Genomic DNA, 21,661 nt, shown 5'->3' on the forward strand with positions numbered 1-21,661 from the left:
TTAGAGGATGTTTCATTTTTTGTGGTAGCCTAACACATTGGTGACACACTCAACACGGTTTATTTCAGGAATCATGTATGTAGGCTGATTTGTGTTTGATCAAGTACTTATCGAACAACCATGAGTGAATGACATTTTTTTCATCTCCTTTGTTGTAGACCGACAGGAGCCATGCACTACCCCTTTAAGTTTTTCCGCGAAATAATAACGTGCTCACCTAGACGCTTGGGGCGTCACCGTGGTTACCGCCTTCTGTTTCAAACGATTGGCCGAGCCGTGGGAATATTCAAATATACTCTTAATTGATTGGTCGGATGCCCGTTTTGTTCAGTCGTGAGAATTCATCTCATGCATTTCGACATATTTCAGTTCGGTCGGCTGTGGGGAGAAGAATACATGAGAGGAACATTGGAATGAATACACCTACAAACGATTTCATTTTCAATATCAAGACATTTGCCATTTCGAATAATACTTCTTAAAAGTGGTTCTCATGGATATTTTCAAACCGATAATTCTCAGTCTCATCGGACTTCAGCGACGTCTCTTTGGCAAAGGAAATACGCCTTCTGAGCAGGGGAGCAAGCATCGAGCCGTGGCGAGCCAAATATAAACAAGCCTTATGATAACACTGAACGCTGTATGTAAGAAATTGTTTTAATGTACTATTCTGGTCGTCAATACATTGCTTTGCCTCATTTGCCATCATTAATAAGCTATCTCGCCATGCTATACAATCCGTTTAGTAGGCCAAATGCATTGTTTGCGGTCATCAGCAGGTGCATTCATTTTAGTAGCCTAGGCTATGGTAGAGATTTGTAGATTTACGTAAATGCCGCCAAGTGGCTCTGAATTATGGGGATGGAGGGCAATCGGTCTCCTTTTGTGAAACGTGGTGCATTCATATAGCCAGTTGAATCAAATAAGGATGGATTAATGTAATACTTTCATCAATGCCTTGTGCGCAATGAGACCAGTAGACCACACTAATATAGGTTTGGACCTAGTTCGAGAAACTGTGTGACAGATGTGAGCTATAATACTAGAATATACAATCTATTGGATTGGGACACAGGACGTTACTGCCCTGTTTCAACAGGACCGAAACATTTTTAAAGCATATTCAGGTATTTAAAAAAATATATATGTTGAGTATTAGGCTAACTGTTTTCAATTCCCAATTCAATTCAAAACACTGCGTGGAAGCACCAAAAGGGTATGTTATGGCATGAAGTTCCATTCAGAAGTACCCCTCTGTCTGTCTGAGGCGAGCAGAACGTTTTGTGGCGGATGTTCAGCCTGCAATAAAGGAGGACTTATGTGTCAGAATCCCAGTGGTTACAGGAAATGCTTTGAAGTATGTTATTGGCCCTTCAAAGCTGACTCCAAAGGCTTAGTTTCCACGTCTATTGTCAAAGCCGGAGGAGGGATCATTGCACTTAGAGGCAGAGTTTGGAGGTTGCACCTAGAGGCAGAGTTTGCCCATGTATATTATGCACCTTGCTATCTATCCTAGGATCCTTGGGACGTCCCTAACCCCCAACAATTTTTAATGTCAACTTCAGTGCAGGAGTAGGAACGTCCCAAGGATACCGGATAGCATGGACTGAAATTCTATCCTGCATGCTTTCCTGGCTGTATCAGATCATTTATTGGCTAGAGAGACGGGAAGTCACAGCTTCTTCCCATCTGTGGTTTAAGCATGGCCTATAAAAGAGATACATCATGGCAATAACAACTTACTATCTAACTTTTATATCCATGACAAAACTTAATGAATATTTTATTGAAGTCGCTGTGTTCTCAGTGTAGTCTTCTGCTTACACTTTTTGTGGTTTTGTGCTGGGTTTCTGTATAAGCAATTTGTGACATCTGCTGATGTAAACAGGCTTTGTAAATACACTTTTGATTGATAGTCTTTTGAAGCCCATCAGGCCATATACATGATGATAGTCCTGAGACTCATTCCATTCAACTCCATGCCTCAGTAAGTGAAAGGCCTCTGTCTGGATGAATATTATAACATGAAGCATCTGACACAACATCAGGGAGGACCTGCTCTCACTCCTGCCCACTCACATAATTTGGCATCATAATGGGATTGCCTCGGAATATATTAAAATCCTGAAATAAACATTATGGCCTCTGAGAGAATGTAATTAAACTAAATGAAAAATGCTCTAACTAACCCTCCCCCACATGCCCACTACGAAAATTGCTTTATTCATACATCTTCAGTTGACATTCAATCCGTTTGACTGGGCTCTACATTAATAATTCGGTCAAATCTGCATTTTGAATAGCAGTGGCTAATTACACTACATGACCAAAAGTATGTGAACACCTGCTCGTTGAACATCTCATTCCAAAATCATGTGCATTAATATGGAGTTGGTCCCTCCCTTTGCTGCTATAACAGCCTCCACTCTTCTGGGAAGGCTTTCCACTAGATGTTGGAACATTGCTGCTGGGACTTGCTTCCATTCAGCCACAAGCATTAGTGATTAAGCCTGGTTCGCAGTTGGTGATCCAATTAATCCCAAAGGTGTAAGATGTAGTTGAGGTCAGAGCTCTGTGCAGGCCGATCTTGACAAACATTATTTTTTTAAAGTAACCTTTATTTAACTAGGCAAGTCGGCTAAGAACAAATTCTTATTTACAATGATGGCCAAACCCGGACGACGCTGGGCCAATTGTGCGCTGCCCTATGGGACTCCCAAACACGCCCAGATGTGATACAGCCTGGATTTGAACCAGGGACTGTAGTGACGCCTCTTGCGCTAAGATGCAGTGCCTTAGACCACTGTGCCACTCAGGAGCTGTATGGACTTCGCTTTGTGCACAGAGGCATTGTCATGCTGAAACAGGAAAAGGCCTTCCCCAAACTGAGTTCCCAACCCTGGGCCTCGAGTACACCCAACAGTACACATTTTTATTGTAACCATGGTCAACCACACCTGCGTCAACTTGGGCTCCTGAGGGGCGCAGTGGTCTAAGGCACTGCATCCCAGTGCTAGAGGCGTCACTGCAGACCCGGGTTCGATCCCGGACTGTATCACAACCGGCCTTGATCGGGAGTCCCATAGGGCGGCGCACAATTGGCCCAGTGTCGTCCAGGTTAGGGAGGGTTTGGCCGGGGTTGTTTGGCCGTCATTGTAAAATAAGAATTTGTTCTTAACTTACTTGCCTGGTTAAATAAAAGAATAATCAATCCCTCAATGAGTTGATTGAGGTGTTTGTCAAGTGCTGAAACTGTGTATTGTTGGGGGTACTTGAGGACCAGGGTTGGGAAACACTGGTGTATAATGTCATTGTATGCTGTAGTGTTAAGATTTACCTTCACTGGAGCTAAGGGGCATAGCCGAACCATGAAAAACTGCCCCAAACCATTATTCCTCCTCCACCAAACTTTACAGTTGGGACTATACATTGTTCTGTGAGCGTGTGTGGCCTACCACTTTGCGGCTGAGCCTTTGTTGCTCCTAGAAGTTTACACTTCCAAATATCAGCACTTATAGTTGACCGGGACAGCTCTAGTAGGGCAGGAATTTGATGAACTGACTTGTTGGAGAGGTGGCATCCTTTGACGGTTCCACGTTGGAAGTCACTGAGCTCTTCAGTAAAACCATTCTACTCCAATGTTTGTCTATGGAGTTTGCATGGCTGTGTGCTCAGTGTTATACACCTGTCAGCAACGGGTGTGGCTGAAATAGCCAAATCCCAAAATTTGAAGGGTTGTCCACATACTTTTGTGTATATATTGTGTTTCTTAATTTCAGCTGTCACTCAGTGTGTAATGCTCTATGTTTAATATATGACGGAGCTTAAAGCCAATCTAAATACACCTACATTGTTTTGGCTTTGCCTGTAATGTCTGTGTTGGTTTTGACAGACAACATTCATTTTGGGGAACATTTGGGTTGGAGGATGGAAAATATGCTTAGATGTGTTTATTATACTGGAATGATATATTACCCAGGCCTAGTGGGAATGCCAGACATTGACTGAGTAGCCTTGTAGCCAAACTGATATATCGACATACTCTGGTCTAATTGACATTCTAGATATTGGCTTGGCTTGGCTTGTGCTTTGTCTTCACCCGAGAAACGGTTCACTAAGCTTTTTATGGCTTGGCCAGTCTGTAGTTAGTGTATCAGAGGCTAACAGATCGGGTCGAATTACAAACAGTCATCTCCCTGGGGTTTTACACAGATCTTCTCACACCCCATCAGCACATTATCTCCAGACTCTTGATCCATGATGAGAGGGGATTTGTCATCTTCTGGCCTGTTCCCCTCTGCTCTCCATGCAGGTCTCTATCAGGGAACGCCTCATAATCAGAACACAACTACATTGAGAGAAAAGTAGCATACAAGGAGTTTTACTATGACTTTGGCAGTGCATGGCTGGATGAACCAGGTCCCATGCCCTGGGAAGGAACATTTTAAAGGCCCGCCTCTTGGCGTCTAATAATATACACTGCTCAAAAAAATAAAGGGAACACTTAAACAACACAATGTAACTCCAAGTCAATCACACTTCTGTGAAATCAAACTGTCCACTTAGGAAGCAACACTGATTGACAATACATTTCACATGCTGTTGTGCAAATGGAATAGACAAAAGGTGGAAATTATAGGCAATTAGCAAGACACCCCCAATAAAGGAGTGGTTCTGCAGGTGGTGACCACAGACCACTTCTCAGTTCCTATGCTTCCTGGCTGATGTTTTGGTCACTTTTGAATGCTGGCGGTGCTTTCACTCTAGTGGTAGCATGAGACGGAGTCTACAACCCACACAAGTGGCTCAGGTTGTGCAGCTCATCCAGGATGGCACATCAATGCGAGCTGTGGCAAGAAGGTTTGCTGTGTCTGTCAGTGTAGTGTCCAGAGCATGGAGGCGCTACCAGGAGACAGGCCAGTACATCAAGAGACGTTGAGGAGGCCGTATGAGGGCAACAACCCAGCAGCAGGACTGCTACCTCCGCCTTTGTGCAAGGAGGAGCAGGAGGAGCACCTCCAGCAGGCCACAAATGTGCATGTGTCTGCTCAAATGGTCTGTTTCTGACTCCATGAGGGTGGTATGAGGGCCCGAGGTCCACAGGTGGGGGTTGTGCTTACAGCACAGGTGGGGGTTGTGCTTACAGTTTGGCATTTGCCAGAGAACACCAAGATTGTCAAATTAGCTACTGGCACCCTGTGCTTTTCACAGATGAAAGCAGGTTCACACTGAGCACATGTGACAGACGTGACAGAGTCTGGAGACGCCATGGAGAACGTTCTGCTGCCTGCAACATCCTCCAGCATGACCGGTTTGGCGGTGGGTCAGTCATGGTGTGGGGTGGCATTTCTTTGGGGGGCAGCCCTCCATGTGCTCGCCAGAGGTAGCCTGTCTGCCATTAGGTACCGAGATGAGATCCTCAGACCACTTGTGAGACCATATGCTGTTGCGGTTGGCCCTGGGTTCCTCCTAATGCAAGACAATGCTTGACCTCATGTGGCTGGAGTGTGTCAGCAGTTCCTGCAAGAGGAAGGCATTGATGCTATGGACTGGCCTGCCCGTTCCCCAGACCTGAATCCAATTGAGCACATCTGGGACATCATGTCTCGCTCCATCCACCAACGCCACGTTGCACCACAGACTGTCCAGAAGTTGGCAGATGCTTTAGTCCAGGTCTGGGAGGAGATCCCTCGGGAGACCATCCGCCACCTCATCAGGAGCATGCCCAGGCGTTGTAGGGAGGTCATACAGGCATGTGGAGGCCACACACACTACTGAGCCTCATTTTGACTTGTTTTAAGGATATTACATCAAAGTTGGATCAGCCTGTAGTGTGGTTTTCCACATTAATTTTGAGTGTGACTCCAAATCCAGACCTCCATGGGTTGATAAATTTGATTTCCATTGATAATTTGTGTGATTTTGTTGTCAGCACTTTCAACTATGTAAAGAAGAAAGTATTTAATAAGAATATTTCATTTAGTGTTCTTTATTTTTTTGAGCAGTGTATATATATTTTTTTATCCATGAGGCAGAAAGAGAACTGCAGTTTTTAAGCTTAAATTATAGTGCTTTTATGTTAAAAACAAAGAATTTGTGCAGTACTGTGGATATCAATATCCCGTGTGAGCCTCCCAGAACTAATTAATTAATTAATTAAATTATACTCAACTTATTCCATGGTCCCTTGGCCTAAATGTGATTAATATTTTGTTGTTAGTAAGGTTTAGAACATTTTAATAAAAAATATATACTGAACAACAATATAAATGTAACAATTTCAAAGATTTGACAGAGTTACAGTTCATATAAGGAAATCATTCAATTTAAATAAATTCATTAGGATGTAATCTATGGATTTCATATGACTGGGAATACAGATGTGCATCTGTTGGTCACAGATACCTTAAAAAGATCAGAAAACCAGTCAGTATCTGGTGTGACCACCATTTCCCTCATGCAGCACGACACATCTCCTCCACATAGAGTTGATCAGGCTATTGATTGTGGCCTGTGGAATGTTGTCCCACTCCTCTTCTTTGCCTGTGCAAAGTTAATGGATATTGCCGGGAACTGGAACACACTGTCTGTCCAGAGCATCCCAAACATGCTCAATGGGTATGCAAGCCATGAAAAAAGGGACATTTCAGCTTCCAGGAATTTTGTACAGATCCTTGTGACATGGGTCTGTGCATTATCATGCTGAAACATGAGATGATGGCGTTGGATGAATGGAACGACAATGGGCCACCAGTAGCTCGTCATCGATATAATGCGATTGTATTCATTGTCCGTAGCTTATGCCTACAAATACCATAACCCCACCGCCACCTTGGGGCACTCTGTTCAAAATGTTAACGTCAGCAAACCACTCACCCGCAAGACACCATACACGTGGCCTGCGGTTGTGAGGCCAGTTGGACATAATGGAATATTTTCTAAAACGACATTGGAGGTGGCTTATGGTAGCGAAATTAACATGAAATTCTTTGCGAACAGCTCCGGTGGACATGACTGCAGTCAGCATGCCAATTGCACGCTCCCTCAACTTGAGACCTCTGTGGCATTGTGTTGTGACACAACTGCACATTTTAGTGGCCTTTTTAGAGGGGGTTTCCTAATGTTTGGTTTCTGTTGAGCTCTACTAGGTTTCAAGCCAATGAAGTGTTTGTAGATTTAGCCTGGAGTTATATGACTTATCTAGCTACTATTATTTCACCTGGAGATTTGGAAATTATTTTGGATTGTGAAGGGGATATTCACACCCGAAATGTTTCCATCGCTGTTGAAGTTTGGAACAGCCAAGACTCTTCCTAGAGCTGGCCACCCGGACAAACTGAGCAATCAGGTGAGAAGGGCCTTGGTCAGGGAGGTGACCAAGAACCCGATGGTCACTCTGACAGAGCTACAGAGTTCCTCTGTGGAAATGGGAGAATCTTCCAGAAGGACAACCATCTCTGCAACACTCCACCAATCAGGCCTTTATGGTAGAGTGGCCAGACGGAAGTAATCTTCAGTAAAAGGCATATGACAGCCCGCCTGGAGTTTGCCAAAAGACACCCAAAGACTCTGACCAGGCGAAACAAGATTCTCTGGTCTGACGAACAAAGATTCAACTCTTTGGTCTGAATGCCAAGCATCATGTCTGGGAGGAAACTTGGCACCATCCCTATGGTGAAGCATGGTGGTGGCAGCATCATGCTGTGGGGGTGTTTTTTCAGCGGCAGGGACTGGGAGACTAGTCAGGATCGAGGGAAAGATGAATGGAGCAAAGTACAGGGAGATCCTTGATGAAAACCTGCTCCAGAGCACTCAGGACCTCCTTCTGGGGTGAAGGTTCACCTTCCAACAGGACAATGATCCTAAGCACACAGCCAAGACAACGCAGGAGTGGCTTCGGGACACGTCTCTGAATGTCCTTGAGTGGCCCAGCCAGAGCCCGGACTTGAACCTGATCAAACATCTCTGGAGTGACCTGAAAATTGTTGTGCAGCAACGCTCCCCATCCAACCTAACAGAGTTTGAGAGGATCTGCTGAGAAGAATGGAAGAAACTCCCCAAACACAGGTGTGCCAAGCTTGTAGCATCATAGCCAAGAAGGCTTGAGGCTGTAATCACTGCCAAAGGTGCTTCAACAAAGTACTGAGTAAAGGATCTGAATACTTTTGTAAATGTGATATTGAAATGTGATTTCAAAAAACCTTTTTGCCTTGTCATTATGGTGTGTGGGGGGGGGGAATTTAATCAATTTTAGAATAAGGCTGTAACTTAACAAAATGTGGAAAAAGTCAAGGGGTCTAAATTAAAGGTCGACCGATTATGATTTTTCAATGCCGATACCGATTTATTGGAGGACCAAAAAAGCAGATGGCGATTAATCGGCCGATGTTTATTAGATTTTTTTAAACAACACTTTTTTTTTTTAGAATTAACTATTATTTTTTTTTATGCAAAAAATTAAAATACTAAAAATGTATTTGTAATAATGACAATTACAACAATACTGAATTAACACTTATCTTAATATAATACATCAATAAAATCAATTTAGCCTCAAGTAGATAATGAAACATGTTCAATTTGGTTTAAATATTGCAAAAACGAAGTGTTGGATGTAAGAAAGCTAATGTTTCAGTTCCTTGCTCAGAACATGAGAACATATGAAAGCTGGTGGTTCCTTTTAACATGAGTCTTCAATATTCCCAGGTAAGAAGTTTTAGGTTGTAGTTATTATAGGACTATTTCCCTCCATACCATTTGTATTTCATTAACCTTTTTTTATTTATTTATTTATTTTACCTTTATTTAACCAGGTAGGCAAGTTGAGAACAAGTTCTCATTTACAATTGCGACCTGGCCAAGATAAAGCAAAGCAGTTCGACAGATAAAACGACACAGAGTTACACATGGAGTAAAAACAAACATACAGTCAATAATGCAGTATAAACAAGTCTATATACAATGTGAGCAAATGAGGTGAGAAGGGAGGTAAAGGCAAAAAAGGCCATGATGGCAAAGTAAATACAATATAGCAAGTAAAATACTGGAATAGTAGTTTTGCAATGGAAGAATGTGCAAAGTAGAAATAAAAAATAATGGCGTGCAAAGGAGCAAAATAAATAAATAAATTAAAATTAAATACAGTTGGGAAAGAGGTAGTTGTTTGGGCTAAATTATAGGTGGGCTATGTACAGGTGCAGTAATCTGTGAGCTGCTCTGACAGTTGGTGCTTAAAGCTAGTGAGGGAGATAAGTGTTTCCAGTTTCAGAGATTTTTGTAGTTCGTTCCAGTCATTGGCAGCAGAGAACTGGAAGGAGAGGCGGCCAAAGAAAGAATTGGTTTTGGGGGTGACTAGAGAGATATACCTGCTGGAGCGTGTGCTACAGGTGGGAGATGCTATGGTGACCAGCCAGCTGAGATAAGGGGGGACTTTACCTAGCAGGGTCTTGTAGATGACATGGAGCCAGTGGGTTTGGCGACGAGTATGAAGCGAGGGCCAGCCAACGAGAGCGTACAGGTCGCAATGGTGGGTAGTATATGGGGCTTTGGTGATAAAACGGATTGCACTGTGATAGACTGCATCCAATTTGTTGAGTAGGGTATTGGAGGCTATTTTGTAAATGACATCGCCAAAGTCGAGGATTGGTAGGATGGTCAGTTTTACAAGGGTATGTTTGGCAGCATGAGTGAAGGATGCTTTGTTGCGAAATAGGAAGCCAATTCTAGATTTAACTTTGGATTGGAGATGTTTGATATGGGTCTGGAAGGAGAGTTTACAGTCTAACCAGACACCTAAGTATTTGTAGTTGTCCACGTATTCTAAGTCAGAGCCGTCCAGAGTAGTGATGTTGGACAGGCGGGTAGGTGCAGGTAGCGATCGGTTGAAGAGCATGCATTTAGTTTTACTTGTATTTAAGAGCAATTGGAGGCCACGGAAGGAGAGTTGTATGGCATTGAAGCTTGCCTGGAGGGTTGTTAACAAAGTGTCCAAAGAAGGGCCGGAAGTATACAGAATGGTGTCGTCTGCGTAGAGGTGGATCAGGGACTCACCAGCAGCAAGAGCGACCTCATTGATGTATACAGAGAAGAGAGTCGGTCCAAGAATTGAACCCTGTGGCACCCCCATAGAGACTGCCAGAGGTCCGGACAGCAGACCCTCCGATTTGACACACTGAACTCTATCAGAGAAGTAGTTGGTGAACCAGGCGAGGCAATCATTTGAGAAACCAAGGCTGTCGAGTCTGCCGATGAGGATATGGTGATTGACAGAGTCGAAAGCCTTGGCCAGATCAATGAATACGGCTGCACAGTAATGTTTCTTATCGATGGCGGTTAAGATATCGTTTAGGACCTTGAGCGTGGCTGAGGTGCACCCATGACCAGCTCTGAAACCAGATTGCATAGCAGAGAAGGTATGGTGAGATTCGAAATGGTCGGTAATCTGTTTGTTGACTTGGCTTTCGAAGACCTTAGAAAGGCACGGTAGGATAGATATAGGTCTGTAGCAGTTTGGGTCAAGAGTGTCCCCCCCTTTGAAGAGGGGGATGACCGCAGCTGCTTTCCAATCTTTGGGAATCTCAGACGACACGAAAGAGAGGTTGAACAGGCTAGTAATAGGGGTGGCAACAATTTCGGCAGATAATTTTAGAAAGAAAGGGTCCAGATTGTCTAGCCCTTTGACTATTGGATGTTCTTCTTATAGGCACTTTAGTATTGCCAGTGTAACAGTATAGCTTCCATCCCTCTCCTCGCTCCTCCCTGGGCTCGAACCAGCAACACAACGACAACAGCCACCACATCAAAGCAGCGTTACCCATGCAGAGCAAGGGAAACAACCACCCCAAGGCTCAGAGCGAGTGAAGTTTGAAACGCTATTAGCACGCACTAACTAGCCAGCCATTTCACTTCGGTCACACCAGCCTCATCTCGGGAGTTGATAGGTTTGAAGTCATAAGCAGCGCAATGCTTGACGCACAACGACGAGCTGCTGGCAAAACGCACGAAAGTCCTGTTTGAATTAATGTTTACTCGCCTGCTTCTGCCTACCTCCGCTCAGTCAGATACTTGTATGCTCAGTCAGATTATATGCAACACAGGACACGCTAGATAATATCTAGTAATATCATCAACCATGTGTAGTTAACTAGTGATTAGGATTGATTGTTTTTATAAGATAAGTTTAATGCTAGCTAGCAACTTACCTTGGCTTACTGCATTTGCGTAACAGGCAGGCTCCTTGTGCAGTGCAACGAGAGAGAGAGGCAGGTTGTCATTGCGTTGGACTAGCTGTAAGATTGCAAGATTGGATCCCCCGAGCTGACAATGTGAAAATCTGTCTTTCTGCCCCTGAATGAGGCAGTTAACCCACCGTTCCTAAGCCGTCAGTGAAAATAAGAATGTGTTCCTAACTAACTCGCCTAGTTAAATAAAGATTAAATAAAGGTGTAAAAACCCAAAAAATATCGATTTCCGATTGTTATGAAAACTTGAAATCATCGGCCATTCCGATTAATCGGTCGACCTCTAGTCTAAATACTTTGAGGGCACTGTATATATCTATGTATATACCTTTGTTACTCTGCAGGAGGCTATATTGCCTACCGTGTTCCGCAGTTCCACTCACTCTCATGTGCCGGTGACATGTAAGATACAAGTTATATGTTCAACCGGTCTTTCCCTTTTATGCAGTCGTTTTTGCTTCCTATTCAGTACACAGCTAGGCTATTAGGCCTAGTCATGGTGCTAAACAAAAGTATAACTATTATTACCAAGAGTTTGTTTTCACTTACTGGGAATTGTATTTTTACTGAACAATCTGTACTGGATTTCAGCCCTGTTTCCTCTTTTTGTGAGACAGAGTCAATGGAGGTGGTAAATTGACCTCGGAGAGTGCCTGGACGGCCAATCACCCTGCTCCGCTTACAGGGAAATTGTAAATGGCTTGGTTACTAAGCAATTTCTCCCGTGCATCCATATTAATCACCTTTTATCTCCTAAGGATGTAGTGTTTAAATATGGGCTAGCTGCCATCTTTTTAAATCTGCTTAATTGGTCTTTTTTATTTTTTATATGGTGAAGGGGCAGAGAGACTGGGTGTTTAGATTAGGGCCGGAACGATAGCAGTATCGCAATGTTTTATCGATGGCAAAAATAATAACACAAATCAGATCTAACTCTTTGGTCCTTTTTAATAACCGTCTGTATGTAAAATATTGTGTGATATTGCTTGGAAAATACATGTGAATCGGGATGACACATTTTTGTTCCCAGCATTAGTGCTGTTTTGTTAAAGAAGTTAAATCCGCTTCCATTTTTGTTTCTTTGCCAACGATACTAACGGGTATCGTGATACTGGTATTGTCCTGGCCCTAACCTAGAGGATCTAGCCATTGGGGAGGGGGAATTATGGGGGTCGTTGCTCTGTTTGCAATTTCAAACAGCCTGTTATTTTGTGTACAATATGGTGCAGAATACACATGCTGCCTGATTGCACTCGGAGTAATGTTATCTGCCCTTTACCGGGAAGGCAGCAGGCAGAGGTAATTTTGGATTAGTCCAGGGACCAAAGTCCTGTTTCTCCCAGAACAGTTTGGTTTTTCCAAGCCGCTCTGTGAGGACTGGAGCTTATCATTAAGCATGGAAAAGGAGTTCTCTCCTGTATGAGTACCCTGCGGGGAGCATTTTGCCAGTCTTTTCTCATGACTTCTCTGTTTTTATTAACATATTTTTAATGCTTTTGAAGGAATCTGTGACACTTAACCGCATAATGAACAGCCTTGCCTACTCTGGCGGCAGAGGAGGGCTTGGTGGGTGGGTATGGAGGAGTTTGGCAGTGAAAGACACTGTAGCCAAAACTATACTGTAGGAACATTTTTCCTTTGTGGACAAAATATTACCAGGCAGGTATAACAGCCACTTTGTCTCTGGAGGGTAAGCAAGCAAAACAAACAGTTATAATTATGATTGAAAAGGGATTATTAAACCCTAAGGAGATACATAGGCTTGTTTAAAGGATTTGTTTTTGACCAAATTGAGAGCATAAACTCCAACGTACTTGTAGAGCACCGTAACACATGAATGGTTGAGATGGATCTAACTCTTTACTTTTGACAAGTCTGCCCTTTCTGTCGTACAGTCTGGTTCTGTAGATTCTTCACCCACCATGCTAATCTATAAAGTGAGACAGAAGAACATCTGTCACTGTGTTTTGACAAGAAGCAGATGGGCCTTTTGATTATTGCCTGCGTTGATCTGTCTGGGTTTCCACTCCCAGCAGGTGAGACTGGCAGTCAGTGGGCGGATCATAGACGCAAAGCATCTGTAGATCAAATCAGATAGTTATTGCTCTTTGTGTGTGTGTGTGTGTGTGTGTGTGTTCACCCTAGCTAGATTTTTTTTGGGGGGGCTACAGTGACTCTCCGATTTACTTTTTGTCAAAGCCTCTTCTGTCAGAAAGCTTGAGCACCTGCAGCATAATATGCATGTACACTGCTCAAAAAAATAAAGGGAACACTTAAACAACACAATGTAACTCCAAGTCACTCACACTTCTGTGAAATCAAACTGTCCACCTAGGAAGCAACACTGATTGACAATAAATTTCACATGCTGTTGTGCAAATGGAATAGACAACAGGTGGAAATTATAGGCAATTAGCAAGACACCCCCAATAAAGGAGTGGTTCTGCAGGTGGTGATCACAGACCACTTCTCAGTTCCTATGCTTCCTGGCTGATGTTTTGGTCACTTTTGAATGCTGGCGGTGCTTTCACTCTGGTGGTAGCATGAGGCGGAGTCCACAACCCACACAAGTGGCTCAGGTAGTGCAGCTCATCCAGGATGGCACATCAATGAAAGCTGTGGCAAGACGGTTTGCTGTGGCAAGACGGTTTGCTGTGTCTATCAACGTAGTGTCCAGAGCATGGAGGCGCTACCAGGAGACAGGCCAGTACATCAGGAGACGTGGAGGAGGCCGTAGGAGGGCAGCAACCCAGCAGCAGGACCGCTACCTCCGCCTTTGTGCAAGGAGGAGCAGGAGGAGCACTGCCAGAGCCCTGCAAAATGACCTCCAGCAGGCCACAAATGTGCATGTGTCTGCTCAAATGGTCAGAAACAGACTCCATGAGGGTGGTATGAGGGCCCGACGTTTGGCATTTGCCAGAGAACACCAAGATTGTCAAATTCGCCACTGGCACCCTGTGCTCTTCACAGATGAAAGCAGGTTCACACATTTGACAGACATGACAGAGTCTGGAGACGCCGTGGAGAACCTTCTGCTGCCTGCAACATCCTCCAGCATGACCGGTTTGGCGGTGGGTCAGTCATGGTTTCTTTGGGGGGCCGCACAGCCCTCCATGTGCTCGCCAGAGGTAGCCTGACTGCCATTAGGTACCGAGATGAGATCCTCAGACCACTTGTGAGACCATATGCTGTTGCGGTTGGCCCTGGGTTCCTCCTAATGCAAGACAATGCTAGACCTCATGTGGCTGGAGTGTGTCAGCAGTTCCTGCAAGAGGAAGGCATTGATGCTATGGACTGGCCCGCCCGTTCCCCAGACCTGAATCCAATTGAGCACATCTGGGACATCATGTCTCGCTCCATCCACCAACACCACGTTGCACCACAGACTGTCCAGGAGTTGGCGGATGCTTTAGTCCAGGTCTGGGAGGAGATCCCTCGGGAGACCATCCGCCACCTCATCAGGAGCATGCCCAGGCATTGTAGGGAGGGCCTATAGGCATGTGGAGGCCACATAAACTACTGAGCCTCATTTTGACTTGTTTTAAGGACATTACATCAAAGTTGGATCAGCCTGTAGTGTGGTTTTCCACTTTAATTTTGAGTGTGACTCCAAATCCAGACCTCCATGGGTTGATACATTTGATTTCCATTGATCATTTTTGTGTGATTTTGTTGTCAGCACATTCAACTATGTAAAGAATTTTTTTTATTTGATAAGAATATTTCATTCATTCAGATCTAGGATGTGTTATTTTAGTGTTCCCTTTATTTTTTTGAGCAGTGTATTTGTAAGGCATGGACCATTTCTCAAGTTGATTCATATTGTAAACCCATCTGTTGCGGCTCTAGTTGTTGGGCTATGGTCTGATAGCCTAAGGGTTTTTAATTTTTTTCATTAGATCCAAGCATCTAAGTTTGCAGTCCTCTCTCTGTCTTCCCATTCTTCAGCCCATCCATACCCATTAAAACCACCCATCAGAAATTTTCCAGGGTGAAAGAGCAGGGTGAAAGAGCAGGCCCACGCTCAGGTCTGTTCAATGCCGGTCCGACTAATCAGATTCCACGCTTCAAGATTGCTTCGATCACGTGGACTGGGATATGTTCCGCATTGCGGCGAACAACAACATTGACGAATACGCTGATTCGGTGAGCGAGTTTATTAGCAAGTGCATCGGTGATGTTGTACCTACAGCGTCTATTAAAACATTCCCCAACCAGAAACTGTGGATTGAGGGCAGAATTCGCGCAAAACTGAAAGCGCGAACCACTGCTTTTAATCAGGGCAAGGTGACCGGAAACATGACCGAATACAAACAGTGTAGCTATTCCCTCCGCAAGGCAATCAAACAAGCTAAGCGTCAGTATAGAGACACAGTAGAGTCGCAATTCAACGGCTCAGACACGAGAGACATGTGGCAGGGTCTACAGTCAATCACGGACTACAAAAGAAAAACCATCTCCGTCGCGGACCATGATATCTTGCTCCCAGAAAGACTAAACAACTTCTTTGCGCCTCCCGGGTGGCACAGTGGTCTAGGGCACTGCATCACAGTTCTAGCTGTGCAACCAGAGACTCTGGGTTCGCGCCCAGGCTCTGTCGCAGCCGGCCGTGACCGGGGAGGTCCATGGGGCGACGCAGAATTGGGCTAGCGTCGTCCGGGTTAGGGAGGGTTTGGCCGGTAGGGATATCCTTGTCTCATCGCGCACTAGCGACTCCTGTGGTGGGCCGGGCGCAGTGCACGCTAACCAGGTCGCCAGGTGCGCGATGTTTCCTCCGACACATTGGTGTGGCTGGCTTCCGGGTTGGATGCGCGCTGTGTTAAGAAGCAGTGTGGCTTGGTTGGGTTGTGTTTCGGAGGACGCGTGGCTTTCGACCTTCGTCTCTCCCGAGCCCGTACGGGAGTTGTAGCGATGAGACAAGATAGTAGCTACTAACAATTGGATAACACGAAAAGGGGGTAAAATAAAATTTCACTTTGAGGACAATACAGTGTCACTGACACAGCCCGCTACCAAAACCTGCGGGCTCTTCTTCACTGTCGCCAACGTGAGTAAAACATGTTAACCCTCGCAAGGAGAGCCTTACGGTTGTGGGCGCAGCAGCGCTACTTCAACCTCAGGAGGCTGAAGAAATTCGGCTTGTCACCAAAAGCACTCACAAACTTTTACAGATGCACAATCGAGAGCATCCTGTCGGGCTGTATCACCGCCTGGTACGTCAACTGCTCCGCCCACAACCGTAAGGCTCTCCAGAGGGTTGTGTCTGCACAACGCATCACCGGGGGCAAACTACCTGCCCTCCAGGACACCTACACCACCCGATGTCACAGGAAGGCCATAAAGATCATCAAGGACAACAACCACCCGAGCCACTGCCTGTTCACCCCGCTATCATCTAGAAGGCGAGGTCAGTTCAGGTGCATCAAAGCAGGGACCGAGAGACTGTAAAACAGCTTCTATCTCAAGGCCATCAGACTGTTAAACAGCCATCACTAACATTGAGTGGCTGCTGCCAACATACTGACTCAACTCTAGCCCCTTTTATAATGGAAAAATGTATGTAATCAATTTATCACTAGCCACTTTATATAATGCTTACATACCCTACATTACTCATCTCATATGTATATACTGTACACTATACCATCTACTGCATCTTGCCATCTTGATGTAATTACATGTATCACTAGCCACTTTAAACAATGCCACTTTATATAATGTTTTCATACCCTACATTAATCATCTCATATGTATATACTGTAATCTATACCATCTACTGCCTCTTGCCTATGCTGTTTGAGCATCACTCATTCATATATTTTTATGTACATATTCGTATTCATTCCTTTACACTTGTGTGTGTATAAGGTAGTTGTTGTGAACTTTTTAGGTTAGATTACTTGTTAGATATTACTGCATGGTCAGAACTAGAAGCACAAGCATTTCGCTACACTCTCATTAACATCTGCTAACCATGTGTATGTGACAAATACATTTCATTTGATTTGCATTAGGCCTATATACTACAAGTCAAGGTTTTCCAAAGGTAATCCAGCATGCCCATGGGTTATCCACAGCCAGTGTGGGATGAGGATCGAGAAGGTGCTGTTTACTGGTTATGCTCTCTCTGCTATTGCCAGGCTCCATGCCCAAAGCAAAAGCGGTGATTTTTACCTTAGCACCTGTGAGCTGTGCAAGGACAGGGTTGAGTGAGCCCAAGGCCCTGTACCAGATAACTATTAATGATGTCCTGCCAGCACTGGATGTGTTCATGGACTGTGTGTTCAGGTTACCTACTTCCCCCAAGCTGTCAATGTGTCTGTAAGTCTAATTTTCACCCCCCCCCCCCATTCTAGTAGAGAATTTTATTTTTGGTTGGAGATTGTATTTTTGGTTTTGCATATAGGCCTAGGTGTAAAGAAATGTTTAAAAGAATATGAATAGTTCACTGAGTCCATTCTCTCCTGCTCACAAATGTGGTTCATGGTTCTCTCAAAAAGCATCAGCCAGCAGTCTCTCCAGGGATGTTCCTATATCCACCCATTGTATTTATTTTCCATACATTTCTGAGTAAGTGCATCCATTGTATAGAAATAACAATCTGCCAAACCCTGCTTAACACTGTTGTAATACCTTTTGTACAGGAGCTAATCTCAATGGAAAGGAGGCTCATTGTTGTCTGCCTCAGGCCTTGTGCACGCTGACTGTGTAGAGCAGAACTGCCCTGGGTTGTTTAAATGTACTGCTCTGCTCTATACAGTGAGCCTGGGTTGTTTGAATGTCCTGCTCTGCTCTATACAGTGAGCCTGGGTTGTTTGAATGTCCTGCTCTGCTCTATACAGTGAGCCTGGGTTGTTTGAATGTCCTGCTCTGCTCTATACAGTGAGCCTGGGTTGTTTGAATGTCCTGCTCTGCTCTATACAGTGAGCCTGGGTTGTTTGAATGTCCTGCTCTGCTCTATACAGTGAGCCTGGGTTGTTTGAATGTCCTGCTCTGCTCTATACAGTGAGCCTGGGTTGTTTGAATGTCCTGCTCTGCTCTATACAGTGAGCCTGGGTTGTTTGAATGTCCTGCTCTGCTCTATACAGTGAGCCTGGGTTGTTTAATGTCCTGCTCTGCTCTATACAGTGAGCCTGGGTTGTTTAAATGTCCTGCGCTGCTCTATACAGTGAGCCTGGGTTGTTTGAATGTCCTGCTCTGCTCTATACAGTGAGCCTGGGTTGTTTGAATGTCCTGCTCTGCTCTATACAGTGAGCCTGGGTTGTTTGAATGTACTGCTCTGCTCTATACAGTGAGCCTGGGTTGTTTGAATGTCCTGCTCTGCTCTATACAGTGAGCCTGGGTTGTTTGAATGTCCTGCTCTGCTCTATACAGTGAGCCTGGGTTGTTTGAATGTCCTGCTCTGCTCTATACAGTGAGCCTGGGTTGTTTGAATGTCCTGCTCTGCTCTATACAGTGAGCCTGGGTTGTTTGAATGTCCTGCTCTGCTCTATACAGTGAGCCTGGGTTGTTTGAATGTCCTGCTCTGCTCTATACAGTGAGCCTGGGTTGTTTGAATGTCCTGCTCTGCTCTATACAGTGAGCCTGGGTTGTTTGAATGTCCTGCTCTGCTCTATACAGTGAGCCTGGGTTGTTTGAATGTACTGCTCTGCTCTATACAGTGAGCCTGGGTTGTTTAAATGTACTGCTCTGCTCTATACAGTGAGCCTGGGTTGTTTAAATGTACTGCTCTGCTTTATACAGTGAGCCTGGGTTGTTTGAATGTACTGCAGTTCAAACTAGTCTTTTCTTTGTGGTAAATGAAAAAGAAGAAAAAAGACAATCTGGGTCTCTCATATCGTGCTCTGATTACAATTATGCTAACTTGAAACAGGATGGCTCTTATTGGCTGGTCCGGGAGTAATAAATCCCATAAATGTAAGAGATGCATAGATGAACCGTCAGCTTCAGTAGCTGTCCATCTGTTTCAGACTGACTAGACTCTGCTTGCCCTGTCTCCATCACTCAGACAGGACCCAGCGTTCATTTAGAGGAGACCTGTGTGTGTGTGTTACGGCAAGATGAGAGATGGCGACCGGTCAGCCATACCCCAATACCCATAGCCCTGTTCCATGGTGAATGCCTACATTCATGTCTTCCTACTGTTTGAGCAGTGGATAGTCTAGGTTTGACTGCAAGCTGTCAGTCAGGCATTGAAGGTCATTGATGGAAATTGCTTTAAAAGCGAGACCAAAATAGTCATTTCATACCCATTTTACTCTCCTCCCCATACAGAACCTGTGGTTTTGCAGGTCTTTGTGACCGCATCACTAATGTTGAGTCTTATCCAATGTTACTGTTCTGTAAAACTGTAGACACAGGGTGCATTTCAGGCTGTGAAGAGCTTGGGGGTGGCTGGCCGCTCTTTGAAAAGGTTATAGCGCTGTTATTCAGAGTCTATAGACTTAAAAAATGTCGAGCAAAGTTCAAGTACCCTCCTTAGCCTAATTGTTTTTCTGTAAATCAACCTTACTGTATGAAGTTTGTTCTGTTTCTCCTGTGTCTGTTTTCCTTTTTGGCCTGCCAGGGATGTGACAGTGGGTAGGGAGGACATTAGCATACTAATCCAACTAGAGAGTGAAAAGGGCGCTCGCACCGCTCAGCCTAAACCTTTTTTCATTATCATCTAATTATTAACTGAGGATTCTGAGAACTGCAAAGACAAGCTGAGAGGATTGGGGTTGGGGGGGTGTATGTGAAGCGAGTGTCTTTTTTTTGTCTGTTTATTGAAAGGAAGGGTCTCAGGGCAATGTTACTCTGCTCCAGTCAAGGCCCTGGAGGCTGCTCAGAGAGGGGCGGAGAGACTGGAAGGTCAGGCAGAGCACATCCTCATCTATGTGCTGTAAAGCTACTATCTGCCAGAAGGCTGGCCTTTCTCACTTTCAGCCTAACAAAATGATTCAGTAAATGGAAGGCACACTTTCTAGATGAGATATCAGGTTGATGTGCCGTATCAATTGCTCTCTCAAGGGTATCCTACTCTTTTGTGAAGGATAGACTGCATGTCCCTGGGGAATGCCATCTGGATCCAGTAAGAATTTAAGAGGATCATGTCATACCTCTGTCCATTTGAAACTATAACAGCCATCATCATCTAGCTCCCCATCACTGCCCTTCTCCCTTCCAAATGACCTCGTTATCTTCCCACACACAATCCCGTTCCTCAAGAGCCCAGGCAAAAGACAATAGTTTGTACAATTAGACATTTTATTTTCCAATGCCATTCCCTCAGGCCCCCTACAAATGTTGCCCTCAGTCCATCATTGTTGGAGCGAACATTTTGTCTGCCAAAACATCCTTATCAGGGAAACCTTGGGAGACAAAAGATGGAGTGCAGAGCCAGAGGTCCTTATCTCTGTGGCAGACCCTCAGAGGACGGCATCACGCCTGATAATGCCTCTTATCGGAGCCACTGATGTCACCCCAAAGTGGCAAGGATTTACCGTCCTTGCCACTCTCCTTTTCTCATTATCCATCGCCGTGGAGACCTTGTAGACTAGAGCACAAAGCTCCCAGGCAATTGGTTGGAAGAAGAGGAGGAACTGAGTAGATCTAAGTGAGGTTTAAGTCGAGTCAGGAGCTGGGGTACACATTAGCTGGTGTTAATTTGAGGGAAAACTGTTCAGCAGTAGTTTGTTGGAGGCCTTTTGAATTAAGCATTAGGGCCTGAGGAGGTGTGGTATAAGGCCAATATACTACGGCTAAGGGCTGTTTTTATGCACAACGCAGTGCCTGGATACAGACCTTTTTAGCTGTGGTATATTGGCAATATGCCACAAACCCCCGAAGTGCCTTATTGCTATTATAAACTGGTTACCAACGTAATTAGAGCAGTAAAAATAAATGTTTTGTCATACCCTTGGTATACGGTCTAGAGGTTGACCGATTTTATGATTTTTCAACGCCGATACCGATTATTGGAAGACGAAGGCTTTTGGATGAGTGTTCTTAAGGTGATTCCACAGGTTGGTGGTATTTTTTTTATTTAGCCGTTGCTGACCCCATGCTTACATCTTTATCACAAATAAGACACCTTGCTTTCCCTGGTGCCAATTCCATGTAATAGTCCCACACTGGTGCTCTGCTTTTCTCTGCCATCTGTAAAACACACACACAGCTCTGAAGTGACAATGATACTGGAGAGTCTGCTTAGGAGACAAATACTCTCAACTGTTTGAATAAAAATTGAGTTTATGTTGCCTGTGATGAATGTTGACAACAAAAACTGTCATTTCTATATGCAGGACATCCTATTTTAATAATGGACATGGTAAGAATTGACTACCAAAGTGTGAGTCATAATTCCCATGACACCTTCTAGCAAAATCTGAAAAGCGGTTCCTTCATTCATTTATTCCATAGGATATTTTTAGATTCACTGA

General features: G+C 44.5%; 1 protein-coding gene across 2 annotated transcripts in view; it reads left to right on the plus strand.

Moving 5' to 3' along the window:
- Window positions 1-329: 329 nt before the first annotated feature.
- LOC109892070 (protein FAM222A-like) overlaps window positions 330-21,661 on the plus strand; it is a 45,589-nt gene continuing 24,257 nt past the window's right edge. The window contains exon 1 of one of the 2 annotated variants that reach the window (XM_020484488.2): window positions 330-644. The gene's annotated coding sequence lies outside the window, so the exon portion shown is untranslated. The remainder of the gene's footprint in view (window positions 645-21,661) is intronic. The other variant, XM_020484487.2, reaches the window with a different exon arrangement.

This window comes from Oncorhynchus kisutch, linkage group LG6, assembly GCF_002021735.2.
Source record: "Oncorhynchus kisutch isolate 150728-3 linkage group LG6, Okis_V2, whole genome shotgun sequence".
NCBI lineage: Eukaryota > Metazoa > Chordata > Actinopteri > Salmoniformes > Salmonidae > Oncorhynchus > Oncorhynchus kisutch.